At 46.6% G+C, this 19,942-nt stretch overlaps 6 non-coding genes across 6 annotated transcripts; all 6 read right to left on the reverse strand.

The window, feature by feature from the left end:
* Positions 1–3,278: 3,278 nt before the first annotated feature.
* On the reverse strand, positions 3,279–3,350 carry trnad-guc (transfer RNA aspartic acid (anticodon GUC)). Its single transcript has one exon. It is a non-coding gene; the product is annotated as a tRNA-Asp (tRNA).
* A 2,943-nt stretch (positions 3,351–6,293) lies between these two features.
* Positions 6,294–6,365, reverse strand: trnad-guc (transfer RNA aspartic acid (anticodon GUC)). Its single transcript has one exon. It is a non-coding gene; the product is annotated as a tRNA-Asp (tRNA).
* Positions 6,366–10,321: 3,956 nt separating this feature from the next.
* On the reverse strand, positions 10,322–10,393 carry trnad-guc (transfer RNA aspartic acid (anticodon GUC)). The gene has a single exon. It is a non-coding gene; the product is annotated as a tRNA-Asp (tRNA).
* A 2,943-nt stretch (positions 10,394–13,336) lies between these two features.
* On the reverse strand, positions 13,337–13,408 carry trnad-guc (transfer RNA aspartic acid (anticodon GUC)). Its single transcript has one exon. It is a non-coding gene; the product is annotated as a tRNA-Asp (tRNA).
* A 4,961-nt stretch (positions 13,409–18,369) lies between these two features.
* On the reverse strand, positions 18,370–18,441 carry trnad-guc (transfer RNA aspartic acid (anticodon GUC)). Its single transcript has one exon. It is a non-coding gene; the product is annotated as a tRNA-Asp (tRNA).
* A 933-nt stretch (positions 18,442–19,374) lies between these two features.
* trnad-guc (transfer RNA aspartic acid (anticodon GUC)) lies at positions 19,375–19,446 on the reverse strand. The gene has a single exon. It is a non-coding gene; the product is annotated as a tRNA-Asp (tRNA).
* Positions 19,447–19,942: the final 496 nt, after the last annotated feature.

Below are 19,942 nucleotides of genomic sequence, written 5' to 3' on the forward strand. Positions count from 1 at the left end.
TCACTTTTCGTAAGGTGACCTCAAAACTCCCTTCAGAAGTGGGACTCAAACCCACACTTCCAGACGAGACTGTGACCTGATCGCAGCACCTTAGACCGGCCATCCTGACACAAACTAAAAAGTGTCCCAGAGTGAATAGTGGGTGCAATTTCGTTAAACTTGTCAAGTTATCAATGGACTCGTCTTGCCCACAGACACCTCATGCATCTCAAATAACGCCAGGTTGAATGTGTTCGGCACTGTGGGTAAAATTCCCTTACTCCCCGACTGCGAATTGAACCCCGGTCTCCCGCGTGACAGGCGGGGATACTGACCACTATACTAACGAGGAACTCTGTGTATATACGTTCCTCAACACGTCCAAGAACTTTGAAGACTACAGGTGGAAACGTGAGTCTGACCAATTCATTTCTGGGGGCACATTTTCTTGAGCTAACAAGCGTTGGTGTTTCATTGGTAGAATTACCTGTCATGCATGAAGCCCTGGTCTGCAACATTGGAAAGTATCTGGGCTGCATTGTAGTGCACCTGCTGCTGAATCTCTGGCTGATTGCAGGCAAAGGTATAAGGCTGGGTCATTTGCGTGACCAAAACAAATTGGCTCTTTTCGTTCGGACTGAGTTAAACCAAGAATCTTCACATTCCTGGTTTCATGCATGGCCAATGGATACTGACCACTGTACTAATGAGGGGCTGCGGTGTTCTAGTATTTCTTAAAGTGAGCAAGCACTATGAGTCCTGCAGGTGGAAATGTGTCTCGAGAAGATTTTGTGAGCCAAAGTGACACTAATAGCGAGCTTTGGTGGTTCGGTGGTAGAATTCTTGCCTGCCACGCGGGAGGACCGGGTTTGATTCCCGGCCAATGCAGTGCATAATTATTATGAATTCTTAAAACGCAACTTAAACACAGTGTGTGAATGGTCACATCTCATGGAACATCAAACTGAGCGGGCGAACCTAACTTAACAGATCGTCTGAAATAAATAGTTCTTGACGACAGTGATTTCACTTTTCGTAAGGTGACCTCAAAACTCCCTTCAGAAGTGGGACTCAAACCCACACTTCCAGACGAGACTGTGACCTGATCGCAGCACCTTAGACCGGCCATCCTGACACAAACTAAAAAGTGTCCCAGAGTGAATAGTGGGTGCAATTTCGTTAAACTTGTCAAGTTATCAATGGACTCGTCTTGCCCACAGACACCTCATGCATCTCAAATAACGCCAGGTTGAATGTGTTCGGCACTGTGGGTAAAATTCCCTTACTCCCCGACTGCGAATTGAACCCCGGTCTCCCGCGTGACAGGCTGTGATACTGACCACTATTCTAACGAGGAACTCCGTGAATATACGTTCCTCAACACGTCCAAGAACTTTGAAGACTACAGGTGGAAACGTGAGTCTGACCAATTCATTTCTGGGGGCACATTTTCTTGAGCTAACAAGCGTTGGTGTTTCATTGGTAGAATTACCTGTCATGCATGAAGCCCTGGTCTGCAACATTGGAAAGTATCTGGGCTGCATTGTAGTACACCTGCTGCTGAATCTCTGGCTGATTGCAGGCAAAGGTATAAGGCTGGGTCATTTGCGTGACCAAAATAAATTGGCTCTTTTCGTTCGGACTGAGTTAAACCAAGAATCTTCACATTCCTGGTTTCATGCATGGCCAATGGATACTGACCACTGTACTAATGAGGGGCTGTGGTGTTCAAGTATTTCTTAAAGTGAGCAAGCACTATGAGTCCTGCAGGTGGAAATGTGTCTCGAGAGGATTTTGTGAGCCAAAGTGGGACTAAAAGCGAGTATTGGTGGTTCAGTGGTAGAATTCTCGCCTGCCATGGGGGAGGCCCGGGTTCGATTCCCGGCCAATGCAGTGCATATTTATTATGAATTCATAAAACGCAACTTAAACACAGTGTGTGAATGGTCACATCTCATGGAACATCAAACTCAGCGGGCGAACCTAACTTAACAGATCGTCTGAAATAAATAGTTCTTGACGACAGTGATTTCACTTTTCGTAAGGTGACCTCAAAACTCCCTTCAGAAGTGGGACTCAAACCCACACTTCCAGACGAGACTGTGACCTGATCGCAGCACCTTAGACCGGCCATCCTGACACAAACTAAAAAGTGTCCCAGAGTGAATAGTGGGTGCAATTTCGTTAAACTTGTCAAGTTATCAATGGACTCGTCTTGCCCACAGACACCTCATGCATCTCAAATAACGCCAGGTTGAATGTGTTCGGCACTGTGGGTAAAATTCCCTTACTCCCCGACTGCGAATTGAACCCCGGTCTCCCGCGTGACAGGCTGTGATACTGACCACTATTCTAACGAGGAACTCCGTGAATATACGTTCCTCAACACGTCCAAGAACTTTGAAGACTACAGGTGGAAACGAGAGTCTGACGAATTCATTTCTGGGGGCACAAATTCTTGAGCTAACAAGCGTTGGTGTTTCATTGGTAGAATTACCTGTCATGCATGAAGCCCTGGTCTGCAACATTGGAAAGTATCTGGGCTGCATTGTAGTACACCTGCTGCTGAATCTCTGGCTGATTGCAGGCAAAGGTATAAGGCTGGGTCATTTGCGTGACCAAAATAAATTGGCTCTTTTCGTTCGGACTGAGTTAAACCAAGAATCTTCACATTCCTGGTTTCATGCATGGCCAATGGATACTGACCACTGTACTAATGAGGGGCTGTGGTGTTCTAGTATTTCTTATAGTGAGCAAGCACTATGAGTCCTGCAGGTGGAAATGTGTCTTGAGAGGATTTTGTGAGCCAAAGTGTGACTAAAAGCGAGCATTGGTGGTTCAGTGGTCGAATTCTCGCCTGCCACGCGGGAGGCCCGGGTTCGATTCCCGGCTAATGCAGTGCATAATTATTATGAATTCTTAAAACGCAACTTAAACACAGTTTGTGAATGGTCACATCTCATGGAACATCAAACTGAGCGGGCGAACCTAACTTAACAGATCGTCTGAAATAAATAGTTCTTGACGACAGTGATTTCACTTTTGGTAAGGTGACCTCGAAACTCCCTTCAGAAGTGGGACTCAAACCCACACTTCCAGACGAGACTGCGACCTGATCGCAGCACCTTAGACCGATCGGCCATCCTGACACAAATTAAAAAGTGTACCAGAGTGAATAGTGGGTTCAAATTCGTTAAACTTGTCAAGTTATCAATGGCCTCGTCTTGCCCACAGACACCTCATGCATCTCAAATAACGCCAGGTTGAATGTGTTCGGCACTGTGGGTAAAATTCCCTTACTCCCCGTCGGGGAATTGAACCCCGGTCTCCCGCGTGACAGGCGGGGATACTGACCACTATACTAACGAGGAACTCTGTGAATATATGTTCCTCAACACGTCCAAGAACTATGAAGACTACAGGTGGAAACGTGAGTCTGACCAATTCATTTTTGGGGGCACAACTTCTTGAGCTAACAAGCGTTGGTGTTTCATTGGTAGAATTACCTGTCATGCATGAAGCCCTGGTCTGCAACATTGGAAAGTATCTGGGCTGCATTGTAGTGCACCTGCTGCTGAATCTCTGGCTGATTGCAGGCAAAGGTATAAGGCTGGGTCATTTGCGTGACCAAAACAAATTGAGTCTTTTCGTTCGGACTGAGTTAAACCAAGAATCTTCACATTCCTGGTTTCATGCATGGCCAATGGATACTGACCACTGTACTAATGAGGGGCTGTGGTGTTCTAGTATTTCTTATAGTGAGCAAGCACTATGAGTCCTGCAGGTGGAAATGTGTCTTGAGAGGATTTTGTGAGCCAAAGTGGGACTAAAAGCGAGCATTGGTGGTTCAGTGGTAGAATTCTCGCCTGCCACGCGGGAGGCCCGGGTTCGATTCCCGGCCAATGCAGTGCATAATTATTATGAATTCTTAAAACGCAACTTAAACACAGTGTGTGAATGGTCACATCTCACGGAACATCAAACTGAGCGGGCGAACCTAACTTAACAGATCGTCTGAAATAAATAGTTCTTGACGACAGTGATTTCACTTTTCGTAAGGTGACCTCAAAACTCCCTTCAGAAGTGGGACTCAAACCCACACTTCCAGACGAGACTGTGACCTGATCGCAGCACCTTAGACCGGCCATCCTGACACAAACTAAAAAGTGTCCCAGAGTGAATAGTGGGTGCAATTTCGTTAAACTTGTCAAGTTATCAATGGCCTCGTCTTGCCCACAGACACCTCATGCATCTCAAATAACGCCAGGTTGAATGTGTTCGGCACTGTGGGTAAAATTCCCTTACTCCCCGACTGCGAATTGAACCCCGGTCTCCCGCGTGACAGGCGGGGATACTGACCACTATACTAACGAGGAACTCTGTGAATATACGTTCCTCAACACGTCCAAGAACTATGAAGACTACAGGTGGAAACGTGAGTCTGACCAATTCATTTCTGGGGGCACAACTTCTTGAGCTAACAAGCGTTGGTGTTTCATTGGTAGAATTACCTGTCATGCATGAAGCCCTGGTCTGCAACATTGGAAAGTATCTGGGCTGCATTGTAGTGCACCTGCTGCTGAATCTCTGGCTGATTGCAGGCAAAGGTATAAGGCTGGGTCATTTGCGTGACCAAAACAAATTGGCTCTTTTCGTTCGGACTGAGTTAAACCAAGAATCTTCACATTCCTGGTTTCATGCATGGCCAATGGATACTGACCACTGTACTAATGAGGGGCTGCGGTGTTCTAGTATTTCTTAAAGTGAGCAAGCACTATGAGTCCTGCAGGTGGAAATGTGTCTTGAGAGGATTTTGTGAGCCAAAGTGGGACTAAAAGCGAGCATTGGTGGTTCAGTGGTAGAATTCTCGCCTGCCACGCGGGAGGCCCGGGTTCGATTCCCGGCCAATGCAGTGCATAATTATTATGAATTCTTAAAACGCAACTTAAACACAGTGTGTGAATGGTCACATCTCATGGAACATCAAACTGAGCGGGCGAACCTAACTTAACAGATCGTCTGAAATAAATAGTTCTTGACGACAGTGATTTCACTTTTCGTAAGGTGACCTCAAAACTCCCTTCAGAAGTGGGACTCAAACCCACACTTCCAGACGAGACTGTGACCTGATCGCAGCACCTTAGACCGGCCATCCTGACACAAACTAAAAAGTGTCCCAGAGTGAATAGTGGGTGCAATTTCGTTAAACTTGTCAAGTTATCAATGGCCTCGTCTTGCCCACAGACACCTCATGCATCTCAAATAACGCCAGGTTGAATGTGTTCGGCACTGTGGGTAAAATTCCCTTACTCCCCGTCGGGGAATTGAACCCCGGTCTCCCACGTGACAGGCGGGGATACTGACCACTATACTAACGAGGAACTCTGTAAATATACGTTCCTCAACACGTCCAAGAACTATGAAGACTACAGGTGGAAACGTGAGTCTGACCAATTCATTTCTGGGGGCACAACTTCTTGAGCTAACAAGCGTTGGTGTTTCATTGGTAGAATTACCTGTCATGCATGAAGCCCTGGTCTGCAACATTGGAAAGTATCTGGGCTGCATTGTAGTGCACCTGCTGCTGAATCTCTGGCTGATTGCAGGCAAAGGTATAAGGCTGGGTCATTTGCGTGACCAAAACTAATTGGCTCTTTTCGTTCGGACTGAGTTAAACCAAGAATCTTCACATTCCTGGTTTCATGCATGGCCAATGGATACTGACCACTGTACTAATGAGGGGCTGCGGTGTTCTAGTATTTCTTAAAGTGAGCAAGCACTATGAGTCCTGCAGGTGGAAATGTGTCTCGAGAAGATTTTGTGAGCCAAAGTGACACTAATAGCGAGCTTTGGTGGTTCGGTGGTAGAATTCTTGCCTGCCACGCGGGAGGACCGGGTTTGATTCCCGGCCAATGCAGTGCATAATTATTATGAATTCTTAAAACGCAACTTAAACACAGTGTGTGAATGGTCACATCTCATGGAACATCAAACTGAGCGGGCGAACCTAACTTAACAGATCGTCTGAAATAAATAGTTCTTGACGACAGTGATTTCACTTTTCGTAAGGTGACCTCAAAACTCCCTTCAGAAGTGGGACTCAAACCCACACTTCCAGACGAGACTGTGACCTGATCGCAGCACCTTAGACCGGCCATCCTGACACAAACTAAAAAGTGTCCCAGAGTGAATAGTGGGTGCAATTTCGTTAAACTTGTCAAGTTATCAATGGCCTCGTCTTGCCCACAGACACCTCATGCATCTCAAATAACGCCAGGTTGAATGTGTTCGGCACTGTGGGTAAAATTCCCTAACTCCCCGTCGGGGAATTGAACCCCGGTCTCCCGCGTGACAGGCGGGGATACTGACCACTATACTAACGAGGAACTCTGTGTATATACGTTCCTCAACACGTCCAAGAACTTTGAAGACTACAGGTGGAAACGTGAGTCTGACCAATTCATTTCTGGGGGCACATTTTCTTGAGCTAACAAGCGTTGGTGTTTCATTGGTAGAATTACCTGTCATGCATGAAGCCCTGGTCTGCAACATTGGAAAGTATCTGGGCTGCATTGTAGTGCACCTGCTGCTGAATCTCTGGCTGATTGCAGGCAAAGGTATAAGGCTGGGTCATTTGCGTGACCAAAACAAATTGAGTCTTTTCGTTCGGACTGAGTTAAACCAAGAATCTTCACATTCCTGGTTTCATGCATGGCCAATGGATACTGACCACTGTACTAATGAGGGGCTGTGGTGTTCTAGTATTTCTTATAGTGAGCAAGCACTATGAGTCCTGCAGGTGGAAATGTGTCTTGAGAGGATTTTGTGAGCCAAAGTGGGACTAAAAGCGAGCATTGGTGGTTCAGTGGTAGAATTCTCGCCTGCCACGCGGGAGGCCCGGGTTCGATTCCCGGCCAATGCAGTGCATAATTATTATGAATTCTTAAAACGCAACTTAAACACAGTGTGTGAATGGTCACATCTCACGGAACATCAAACTGAGCGGGCGAACCTAACTTAACAGATCGTCTGAAATAAATAGTTCTTGACGACAGTGATTTCACTTTTCGTAAGGTGACCTCAAAACTCCCTTCAGAAGTGGGACTCAAACCCACACTTCCAGACGAGACTGTGACCTGATCGCAGCACCTTAGACCGGCCATCCTGACACAAACTAAAAAGTGTCCCAGAGTGAATAGTGGGTGCAATTTCGTTAAACTTGTCAAGTTATCAATGGCCTCGTCTTGCCCACAGACACCTCATGCATCTCAAATAACGCCAGGTTGAATGTGTTCGGCACTGTGGGTAAAATTCCCTTACTCCCCGACTGCGAATTGAACCCCGGTCTCCAGCGTGACAGGCGGGGATACTGACCACTATACTAACGAGGAACTCTGTGAATATACGTTCCTCAACACGTCCAAGAACTATGAAGACTACAGGTGGAAACGTGAGTCTGACCAATTCATTTCTGGGGGCACAACTTCTTGAGCTAACAAGCGTTGGTGTTTCATTGGTAGAATTACCTGTCATGCATGAAGCCCTGGTCTGCAACATTGGAAAGTATCTGGGCTGCATTGTAGTGCACCTGCTGCTGAATCTCTGGCTGATTGCAGGCAAAGGTATAAGGCTGGGTCATTTGCGTGACCAAAACAAATTGGCTCTTTTCGTTCGGACTGAGTTAAACCAAGAATCTTCACATTCCTGGTTTCATGCATGGCCAATGGATACTGACCACTGTACTAATGAGGGGCTGCGGTGTTCTAGTATTTCTTAAAGTGAGCAAGCACTATGAGTCCTGCAGGTGGAAATGTGTCTCGAGAAGATTTTGTGAGCCAAAGTGACACTAATAGCGAGCTTTGGTGGTTCGGTGGTAGAATTCTCGCCTGCCACGCGGGAGGCCCGGGTTCGATTCCCGGCCAATGCAGTGCATAATTATTATGAATTCTTAAAACGCAACTTAAACACAGTGTGTGAATGGTCACATCTCACGGAACATCAAACTGAGCGGGCGAACCTAACTTAACAGATCGTCTGAAATAAATAGTTCTTGACGACAGTGATTTCACTTTTCGTAAGGTGACCTCAAAACTCCCTTCAGAAGTGGGACTCAAACCCACACTTCCAGACGAGACTGTGACCTGATCGCAGCACCTTAGACCGGCCATCCTGACACAAACTAAAAAGTGTCCCAGAGTGAATAGTGGGTGCAATTTCGTTAAACTTGTCAAGTTATCAATGGCCTCGTCTTGCCCACAGACACCTCATGCATCTCAAATAACGCCAGATTGAATGTGTTCGGCACTGTGGGTAAAATTCCCTTACTCCCCGACTGCGAATTGAACCCCGGTCTCCCGCGTGACAGGCGGGGATACTGACCACTATACTAACGAGGAACTCTGTGAATATACGTTCCTCAACACGTCCAAGAACTATGAAGACTACAGGTGGAAACGTGAGTCTGACCAATTCATTTCTGGGGGCACAACTTCTTGAGCTAACAAGCGTTGGTGTTTCATTGGTAGAATTACCTGTCATGCATGAAGCCCTGGTCTGCAACATTGGAAAGTATCTGGGCTGCATTGTAGTGCACCTGCTGCTGAATCTCTGGCTGATTGCAGGCAAAGGTATAAGGCTGGGTCATTTGCGTGACCAAAACAAATTGGCTCTTTTCGTTCGGACTGAGTTAAACCAAGAATCTTCACATTCCTGGTTTCATGCATGGCCAATGGATACTGACCACTGTACTAATGAGGGGCTGCGGTGTTCTAGTATTTCTTAAAGTGAGCAAGCACTATGAGTCCTGCAGGTGGAAATGTGTCTTGAGAGGATTTTGTGAGCCAAAGTGGGACTAAAAGCGAGCATTGGTGGTTCAGTGGTAGAATTCTCGCCTGCCACGGGGGAGGCCCGGGTTCGATTCCCGGCCAATGCAGTGCATAATTATTATGAATTCTTAAAACGCAACTTAAACACAGTGTGTGAATGGTCACATCTCATGGAACATCAAACTGAGCGGGCGAACCTAACTTAACAGATCGTCTGAAATAAATAGTTCTTGACGACAGTGATTTCACTTTTCGTAAGGTGACCTCAAAACTCCCTTCAGAAGTGGGACTCAAACCCACACTTCCAGACGAGACTGCGACCTGATCGCAGCACCTTAGACCGATCGGCCATCCTGACACAAATTAAAAAGTGTACCAGAGTGAATAGTGGGTTCAAATTCGTTAAACTTCTCAAGTTATCAATGGCCTCGTCTTGCCCACAGACACCTCATGCATCTCAAATAACGCCAGGTTGAATGTGTTCGGCACTGTGGGTAAAATTCCCTTACTCCCCGACTGCGAATTGAACCCCGGTCTCCCGCGTGACAGGCTGTGATACTGACCACTATTCTAACGAGGAACTCCGTGAATATACGTTCCTCAACACGTCCAAGAACTTTGAAGACTACAGGTGGAAACGTGAGTCTGACCAATTCATTTCTGGGGGCACATTTTCTTGAGCTAACAAGCGTTGGTGTTTCATTGGTAGAATTACCTGTCATGCATGAAGCCCTGGTCTGCAACATTGGAAAGTATCTGGGCTGCATTGTAGTACACCTGCTGCTGAATCTCTGGCTGATTGCAGGCAAAGGTATAAGGCTGGGTCATTTGCGTGACCAAAATAAATTGGCTCTTTTCGTTCGGACTGAGTTAAACCAAGAATCTTCACATTCCTGGTTTCATGCATGGCCAATGGATACTGACCACTGTACTAATGAGGGGCTGTGGTGTTCTAGTATTTCTTATAGTGAGCAAGCACTATGAGTCCTGCAGGTGGAAATGTGTCTTGAGAGGATTTTGTGAGCCAAAGTGTGACTAAAAGCGAGCATTGGTGGTTCAGTGGTCGAATTCTCGCCTGCCACGCGGGAGGCCCGGGTTCGATTCCCGGCTAATGCAGTGCATAATTATTATGAATTCTTAAAACGCAACTTAAACACAGTTTGTGAATGGTCACATCTCATGGAACATCAAACTGAGCGGGCGAACCTAACTTAACAGATCGTCTGAAATAAATAGTTCTTGACGACAGTGATTTCACTTTTGGTAAGGTGACCTCAAAACTCCCTTCAGAAGTGGGACTCAAACCCACACTTCCAGACGAGACTGCGACCTGATCGCAGCACCTTAGACCGATCGGCCATCCTGACACAAATTAAAAAGTGTACCAGAGTGAATAGTGGGTTAAAATTCGTTAAACTTGTCAAGTTATCAATGGCCTCGTCTTGCCCACAGACACCTCATGCATCTCAAATAACGCCAGGTTGAATGTGTTCGGCACTGTGGGTAAAATTCCCTTACTCCCCGTCGGGGAATTGAACCCCGGTCTCCCGCGTGACAGGCGGGGATACTGACCACTATACTAACGAGGAACTCTGTGAATATATGTTCCTCAACACGTCCAAGAACTATGAAGACTACAGGTGGAAACGTGAGTCTGACCAATTCATTTTTGGGGGCACAACTTCTTGAGCTAACAAGCGTTGGTGTTTCATTGGTAGAATTACCTGTCATGCATGAAGCCCTGGTCTGCAACATTGGAAAGTATCTGGGCTGCATTGTAGTGCACCTGCTGCTGAATCTCTGGCTGATTGCAGGCAAAGGTATAAGGCTGGGTCATTTGCGTGACCAAAACAAATTGAGTCTTTTCGTTCGGACTGAGTTAAACCAAGAATCTTCACATTCCTGGTTTCATGCATGGCCAATGGATACTGACCACTGTACTAATGAGGGGCTGTGGTGTTCTAGTATTTCTTATAGTGAGCAAGCACTATGAGTCCTGCAGGTGGAAATGTGTCTTGAGAGGATTTTGTGAGCCAAAGTGGGACTAAAAGCGAGCATTGGTGGTTCAGTGGTAGAATTCTCGCCTGCCACGCGGGAGGCCCGGGTTCGATTCCCGGCCAATGCAGTGCATAATTATTATGAATTCTTAAAACGCAACTTAAACACAGTGTGTGAATGGTCACATCTCACGGAACATCAAACTGAGCGGGCGAACCTAACTTAACAGATCGTCTGAAATAAATAGTTCTTGACGACAGTGATTTCACTTTTCGTAAGGTGACCTCAAAACTCCCTTCAGAAGTGGGACTCAAACCCACACTTCCAGACGAGACTGTGACCTGATCGCAGCACCTTAGACCGGCCATCCTGACACAAACTAAAAAGTGTCCCAGAGTGAATAGTGGGTGCAATTTCGTTAAACTTGTCAAGTTATCAATGGCCTCGTCTTGCCCACAGACACCTCATGCATCTCAAATAACGCCAGGTTGAATGTGTTCGGCACTGTGGGTAAAATTCCCTTACTCCCCGACTGCGAATTGAACCCCGGTCTCCAGCGTGACAGGCGGGGATACTGACCACTATACTAACGAGGAACTCTGTGAATATACGTTCCTCAACACGTCCAAGAACTATGAAGACTACAGGTGGAAACGTGAGTCTGACCAATTCATTTCTGGGGGCACAACTTCTTGAGCTAACAAGCGTTGGTGTTTCATTGGTAGAATTACCTGTCATGCATGAAGCCCTGGTCTGCAACATTGGAAAGTATCTGGGCTGCATTGTAGTGCACCTGCTGCTGAATCTCTGGCTGATTGCAGGCAAAGGTATAAGGCTGGGTCATTTGCGTGACCAAAACAAATTGGCTCTTTTCGTTCGGACTGAGTTAAACCAAGAATCTTCACATTCCTGGTTTCATGCATGGCCAATGGATACTGACCACTGTACTAATGAGGGGCTGCGGTGTTCTAGTATTTCTTAAAGTGAGCAAGCACTATGAGTCCTGCAGGTGGAAATGTGTCTCGAGAAGATTTTGTGAGCCAAAGTGACACTAATAGCGAGCTTTGGTGGTTCGGTGGTAGAATTCTCGCCTGCCACGCGGGAGGCCCGGGTTCGATTCCCGGCCAATGCAGTGCATAATTATTATGAATTCTTAAAACGCAACTTAAACACAGTGTGTGAATGGTCACATCTCACGGAACATCAAACTGAGCGGGCGAACCTAACTTAACAGATCGTCTGAAATAAATAGTTCTTGACGACAGTGATTTCACTTTTCGTAAGGTGACCTCAAAACTCCCTTCAGAAGTGGGACTCAAACCCACACTTCCAGACGAGACTGTGACCTGATCGCAGCACCTTAGACCGGCCATCCTGACACAAACTAAAAAGTGTCCCAGAGTGAATAGTGGGTGCAATTTCGTTAAACTTGTCAAGTTATCAATGGCCTCGTCTTGCCCACAGACACCTCATGCATCTCAAATAACGCCAGGTTGAATGTGTTCGGCACTGTGGGTAAAATTCCCTTACTCCCCGACTGCGAATTGAACCCCGGTCTCCCGCGTGACAGGCGGGGATACTGACCACTATACTAACGAGGAACTCTGTGAATATACGTTCCTCAACACGTCCAAGAACTATGAAGACTACAGGTGGAAACGTGAGTCTGACCAATTCATTTCTGGGGGCACAACTTCTTGAGCTAACAAGCGTTGGTGTTTCATTGGTAGAATTACCTGTCATGCATGAAGCCCTGGTCTGCAACATTGGAAAGTATCTGGGCTGCATTGTAGTGCACCTGCTGCTGAATCTCTGGCTGATTGCAGGCAAAGGTATAAGGCTGGGTCATTTGCGTGACCAAAACAAATTGGCTCTTTTCGTTCGGACTGAGTTAAACCAAGAATCTTCACATTCCTGGTTTCATGCATGGCCAATGGATACTGACCACTGTACTAATGAGGGGCTGCGGTGTTCTAGTATTTCTTAAAGTGAGCAAGCACTATGAGTCCTGCAGGTGGAAATGTGTCTTGAGAGGATTTTGTGAGCCAAAGTGGGACTAAAAGCGAGCATTGGTGGTTCAGTGGTAGAATTCTCGCCTGCCACGCGGGAGGCCCGGGTTCGATTCCCGGCCAATGCAGTGCATAATTATTATGAATTCTTAAAACGCAACTTAAACACAGTGTGTGAATGGTCACATCTCATGGAACATCAAACTGAGCGGGCGAACCTAACTTAACAGATCGTCTGAAATAAATAGTTCTTGACGACAGTGATTTCACTTTTCGTAAGGTGACCTCAAAACTCCCTTCAGAAGTGGGACTCAAACCCACACTTCCAGACGAGACTGTGACCTGATCGCAGCACCTTAGACCGGCCATCCTGACACAAACTAAAAAGTGTCCCAGAGTGAATAGTGGGTGCAATTTCGTTAAACTAGTCAAGTTATCAATGGCCTCGTCTTGCCCACAGACACCTCATGCATCTCAAATAACGCCAGGTTGAATGTGTTCGGCACTGTGGGTAAAATTCCCTAACTCCCCGTCGGGGAATTGAACCCCGGTCTCCCGCGTGACAGGCGGGGATACTGACCACTATACTAACGAGGAACTCTGTGTATATACGTTCCTCAACACGTCCAAGAACTTTGAAGACTACAGGTGGAAACGTGAGTCTGACCAATTCATTTCTGGGGGCACATTTTCTTGAGCTAACAAGCGTTGGTGTTTCATTGGTAGAATTACCTATCATGCATGAAGCCCTGGTCTGCAACATTGGAAAGTATCTGGGCTGCATTGTAGTGCACCTGCTGCTGAATCTCTGGCTGATTGCAGGCAAAGGTATAAGGCTGGGTCATTTGCGTGACCAAAACAAATTGGCTCTTTTCGTTCGGACTGAGTTAAACCAAGAATCTTCACATTCCTGGTTTCATGCATGGCCAATGGATACTGACCACTGTACTAATGAGGGGCTGCGGTGTTCTAGTATTTCTTAAAGTGAGCAAGCACTATGAGTCCTGCAGGTGGAAATGTGTCTCGAGAAGATTTTGTGAGCCAAAGTGACACTAATAGCGAGCTTTGGTGGTTCGGTGGTAGAATTCTTGCCTGCCACGCGGGAGGACCGGGTTTGATTCCCGGCCAATGCAGTGCATAATTATTATGAATTCTTAAAACGCAACTTAGACACAGTGTGTGAATGGTCACATCTCATGGAACATCAAACTGAGCGGGCGAACCTAACTTAACAGATCGTCTGAAATAAATAGTTCTTGACGACAGTGATTTCACTTTTCGTAAGGTGACCTCAAAACTCCCTTCAGAAGTGGGACTCAAACCCACACTTCCAGACGAGACTGCGACCTGATCGCAGCACCTTAGACCGATCGGCCATCCTGACACAAATTAAAAAGTGTACCAGAGTGAATAGTGGGTTCAAATTCGTTAAACTTCTCAAGTTATCAATGGCCTCGTCTTGCCCACAGACACCTCATGCATCTCAAATAACGCCAGGTTGAATGTGTTCGGCACTGTGGGTAAAATTCCCTTACTCCCCGTCGGGGAATTGAACCGCGGTCTCCCGCGTGACAGGCGGGGATACTGACCACTATACTAACGAGGAACTCTGTGAATATATGTTCCTCAACACGTCCAAGAACTATGAAGACTACAGGTGGAAACGTGAGTCTGACCAATTCATTTTTGGGGGCACAACTTCTTGAGCTAACAAGCGTTGGTGTTTCATTGGTAGAATTACCTGTCATGCATGAAGCCCTGGTCTGCAACATTGGAAAGTATCTGGGCTGCATTGTAGTGCACCTGCTGCTGAATCTCTGGCTGATTGCAGGCAAAGGTATAAGGCTGGGTCATTTGCGTGACCAAAACAAATTGAGTCTTTTCGTTCGGACTGAGTTAAACCAAGAATCTTCACATTCCTGGTTTCATGCATGGCCAATGGATACTGACCACTGTACTAATGAGGGGCTGCGGTGTTCTAGTATTTCTTAAAGTGAGCAAGCACTATGAGTCCTGCAGGTGGAAATGTGTCTCGAGAAGATTTTGTGAGCCAAAGTGACACTAATAGCGAGCTTTGGTGGTTCGGTGGTAGAATTCTTGCCTGCCACGCGGGAGGACCGGGTTTGATTCCCGGCCAATGCAGTGCATAATTATTATGAATTCTTAAAACGCAACTTAAACACAGTGTGTGAATGGTCACATCTCATGGAACATCAAACTGAGCGGGCGAACCTAACTTAACAGATCGTCTGAAATAAATAGTTCTTGACGACAGTGATTTCACTTTTCGTAAGGTGACCTCAAAACTCCCTTCAGAAGTGGGACTCAAACCCACACTTCCAGACGAGACTGCGACCTGATCGCAGCACCTTAGACCGATCGGCCATCCTGACACAAATTAAAAAGTGTACCAGAGTGAATAGTGGGTTCAAATTCGTTAAACTTCTCAAGTTATCAATGGCCTCGTCTTGCCCACAGACACCTCATGCATCTCAAATAACGCCAGGTTGAATGTGTTCGGCACTGTGGGTAAAATTCCCTTACTCCCCGTCGGGGAATTGAACCGCGGTCTCCCGCGTGACAGGCGGGGATACTGACCACTATACTAACGAGGAACTCTGTGAATATATGTTCCTCAACACGTCCAAGAACTATGAAGACTACAGGTGGAAACGTGAGTCTGACCAATTCATTTTTGGGGGCACAACTTCTTGAGCTAACAAGCGTTGGTGTTTCATTGGTAGAATTACCTGTCATGCATGAAGCCCTGGTCTGCAACATTGGAAAGTATCTGGGCTGCATTGTAGTGCACCTGCTGCTGAATCTCTGGCTGATTGCAGGCAAAGGTATAAGGCTGGGTCATTTGCGTGACCAAAACAAATTGAGTCTTTTCGTTCGGACTGAGTTAAACCAAGAATCTTCACATTCCTGGTTTCATGCATGGCCAATGGATACTGACCACTGTACTAATTAGGGGCTGTGGTGTTCTAGTATTTCTTATAGTGAGCAAGCACTATGAGTCCTGCAGGTGGAAATGTGTCTTGAGAGGATTTTGTGAGCCAAAGTGGGACTAAAAGCGAGCATTGGTGGTTCAGTGGTAGAATTCTCGCCTGCCACGCGGGAGGCCCGGGTTCGATTCCCGGCCAATGCAGTGCATAATTATTATGAATTCTTAAAACGCAACTTAAACACAGTGTGTGAATGGTCACATCTCACGGAACATCAAACTGAGCGGGCGAACCTAACTTAACAGATCGTCTGAAATAAATAGTTCTTGACGACAGTGATTTCACTTTTCGTAAGGTGACCTCAAAACTCCCTTCAGAAGTGGGACTCAAACCCACACTTCCAGACGAGACTGTGACCTGATCGCAGCACCTTAGACCGGCCATCCTGACACAAACTAAAAAGTGTCCCAGAGTGAATAGTGGGTGCAATTTCGTTAAACTTGTCAAGTTATCAATGGCCTCGTCTTGCCCACAGACACCTCATGCATCTCAAATAACGCCAGGTTGAATGTGTTCGGCACTGTGGGTAAAATACCCTTACTCCCCGACTGCGAATTGAACCCCGGTCTCCCGCGTGACAGGCGGGGATACTGACCACTATACTAACGAGGAACTCTGTGAATATACGTTCCTCAACACGTCCAAGAACTATGAAGACTACAGGGGGAAACGTGAGTCTGACCAATTCATTTTTGGGGGCACAACTTCTTGAGCTAACAAGCGTTGGTGTTTCATTGGTAGAATTACCTGTCATGCATGAAGCCCTGGTCTGCAACATTGGAAAGTATCTGGGCTGCATTGTAGTGCACCTGCTGCTGAATCTCTGGCTGATTGCAGGCAAAGGTATAAGGCTGGGTCATTTGCGTGACCAAAACAAATTGAGTCTTTTCGTTCGGACTGAGTTAAACCAAGAATCTTCACATTCCTGGTTTCATGCATGGCCAATGGATACTGACCACTGTACTAATGAGGGGCTGTGGTGTTCTAGTATTTCTTATAGTGAGCAAGCACTATGAGTCCTGCAGGTGGAAATGTGTCTTGAGAGGATTTTGTGAGCCAAAGTGGGACTAAAAGCGAGCATTGGTGGTTCAGTGGTAGAATTCTCGCCTGCCACGCGGGAGGCCCGGGTTCGATTCCCGGCCAATGCAGTGCATAATTATTATGAATTCTTAAAACGCAACTTAAACACAGTGTGTGAATGGTCACATCTCACGGAACATCAAACTGAGCGGGCGAACCTAACTTAACAGATCGTCTGAAATAAATAGTTCTTGACGACAGTGATTTCACTTTTCGTAAGGTGACCTCAAAACTCCCTTCAGAAGTGGGACTCAAACCCACACTTCCAGACGAGACTGTGACCTGATCGCAGCACCTTAGACCGGCCATCCTGACACAAACTAAAAAGTGTCCCAGAGTGAATAGTGGGTGCAATTTCGTTAAACTTGTCAAGTTATCAATGGCCTCGTCTTGCCCACAGACACCTCATGCATCTCAAATAACGCCAGGTTGAATGTGTTCGGCACTGTGGGTAAAATTCCCTTACTCCCCGACTGCGAATTGAACCCCGGTCTCCCGCGTGACAGGCGGGGATACTGACCACTATACTAACGAGGAACTCTGTGAATATACGTTCCTCAACACGTCCAAGAACTATGAAGACTACAGGTGGAAACGTGAGTCTGACCAATTCATTTCTGGGGGCACAACTTCTTGAGCTAACAAGCGTTGGTGTTTCATTGGTAGAATTACCTGTCATGCATGAAGCCCTGGTCTGCAACATTGGAAAGTATCTGGGCTGCATTGTAGTGCACCTGCTGCTGAATCTCTGGCTGATTGCAGGCAAAGGTATAAGGCTGGGTCATTTGCGTGACCAAAACAAATTGGCTCTTTTCGTTCGGACTGAGTTAAACCAAGAATCTTCACATTCCTGGTTTCATGCATGGCCAATGGATACTGACCACTGTACTAATGAGGGGCTGCGGTGTTCTAGTATTTCTTAAAGTGAGCAAGCACTATGAGTCCTGCAGGTGGAAATGTGTCTTGAGAGGATTTTGTGAGCCAAAGTGGGACTAAAAGCGAGCATTGGTGGTTCAGTGGTAGAATTCTCGCCTGCCACGCGGGAGGCCCGGGTTCGATTCACGGCCAATGCAGTGCATAATTATTATGAATTCTTAAAACGCAACTTAAACACAGTGTGTGAATGGTCACATCTCATGGAACATCAAACTGAGCGGGCGAACCTAACTTAACAGATCGTCTGAAATAAATAGTTCTTGACGACAGTGATTTCACTTTTCGTAAGGTGACCTCAAAACTCCCTTCAGAAGTGGGACTCAAACCCACACTTCCAGACGAGACTGTGACCTGATCGCAGCACCTTAGACCGGCCATCCTGACACAAACTAAAAAGTGTCCCAGAGTGAATAGTGGGTGCAATTTCGTTAAACTTGTCAAGTTATCAATGGCCTCGTCTTGCCCACAGACACCTCATGCATCTCAAATAACGCCAGGTTGAATGTGTTCGGCACTGTGGGTAAAATTCCCTTACTCCCCGTCGGGGAATTGAACCCCGGTCTCCCGCGTGACAGGCGGGGATACTGACCACTATACTAACGAGGAACTCTGTGAATATACGTTCCTCAACACGTCCAAGAACTATGAAGACTACAGGTGGAAACGTGAGTCTGACCAATTCATTTCTGGGGGCACAACTTCTTGAGCTAACAAGCGTTGGTGTTTCATTGGTAGAATTACCTGTCATGCATGAAGCCCTGGTCTGCAACATTGGAAAGTATCTGGGCTGCATTGTAGTGCACCTGCTGCTGAATCTCTGGCTGATTGCAGGCAAAGGTATAAGGCTGGGTCATTTGCGTGACCAAAACAAATTGGCTCTTTTCGTTCGGACTGAGTTAAACCAAGAATCTTCACATTCCTGGTTTCATGCATGGCCAATGGATACTGACCACTGTACTAATGAGGGGCTGCGGTGTTCTAGTATTTCTTAAAGTGAGCAAGCACTATGAGTCCTGCAGGTGGAAATGTGTCTTGAGAGGATTTTGTGAGCCAAAGTGGGACTAAAAGCGAGCATTGGTGGTTCAGTGGTAGAATTCTCGCCTGCCACGCGGGAGGCCCGGGTTCGATTCCCGGCCAATGCAGTGCATAATTATTATGAATTCTTAAAACGCAACTTAAACACAGTGTGTGAATGGTCACATCTCATGGAACATCAAACTGAGCGGGCGAACCTAACTTAACAGATCGTCTGAAATAAATAGTTCTTGACGACAGTGATTTCACTTTTCGTAAGGTGACCTCAAAACTCCCTTCAGAAGTGGGACTCAAACCCACACTTCCAGACGAGACTGTGACCTGATCGCAGCACCTTAGACCGGCCATCCTGACACAAACTAAAAAGTGTCCCAGAGTGAATAGTGGGTGCAATTTCGTTAAACTAGTCAAGTTATCAATGGCCTCGTCTTGCCCACAGACACCTCATGCATCTCAAATAACGCCAGGTTGAATGTGTTCGGCACTGTGGGTAAAATTCCCTAACTCCCCGTCGGGGAATTGAACCCCGGTCTCCCGCGTGACAGGCGGGGATACTGACCACTATACTAACGAGGAACTCTGTGTATATACGTTCCTCAACACGTCCAAGAACTTTGAAGACTACAGGTGGAAACGTGAGTCTGACCAATTCATTTCTGGGGGCACATTTTCTTGAGCTAACAAGCGTTGGTGTTTCATTGGTAGAATTACCTATCATGCATGAAGCCCTGGTCTGCAACATTGGAAAGTATCTGGGCTGCATTGTAGTGCACCTGCTGCTGAATCTCTGGCTGATTGCAGGCAAAGGTATAAGGCTGGGTCATTTGCGTGACCAAAACAAATTGGCTCTTTTCGTTCGGACTGAGTTAAACCAAGAATCTTCACATTCCTGGTTTCATGCATGGCCAATGGATACTGACCACTGTACTAATGAGGGGCTGCGGTGTTCTAGTATTTCTTAAAGTGAGCAAGCACTATGAGTCCTGCAGGTGGAAATGTGTCTCGAGAAGATTTTGTGAGCCAAAGTGACACTAATAGCGAGCTTTGGTGGTTCGGTGGTAGAATTCTTGCC

This window comes from Gadus macrocephalus, chromosome 4, assembly GCF_031168955.1.
Source record: "Gadus macrocephalus chromosome 4, ASM3116895v1".
In the NCBI taxonomy this organism is placed as follows: Eukaryota; Metazoa; Chordata; class Actinopteri; order Gadiformes; family Gadidae; genus Gadus; species Gadus macrocephalus.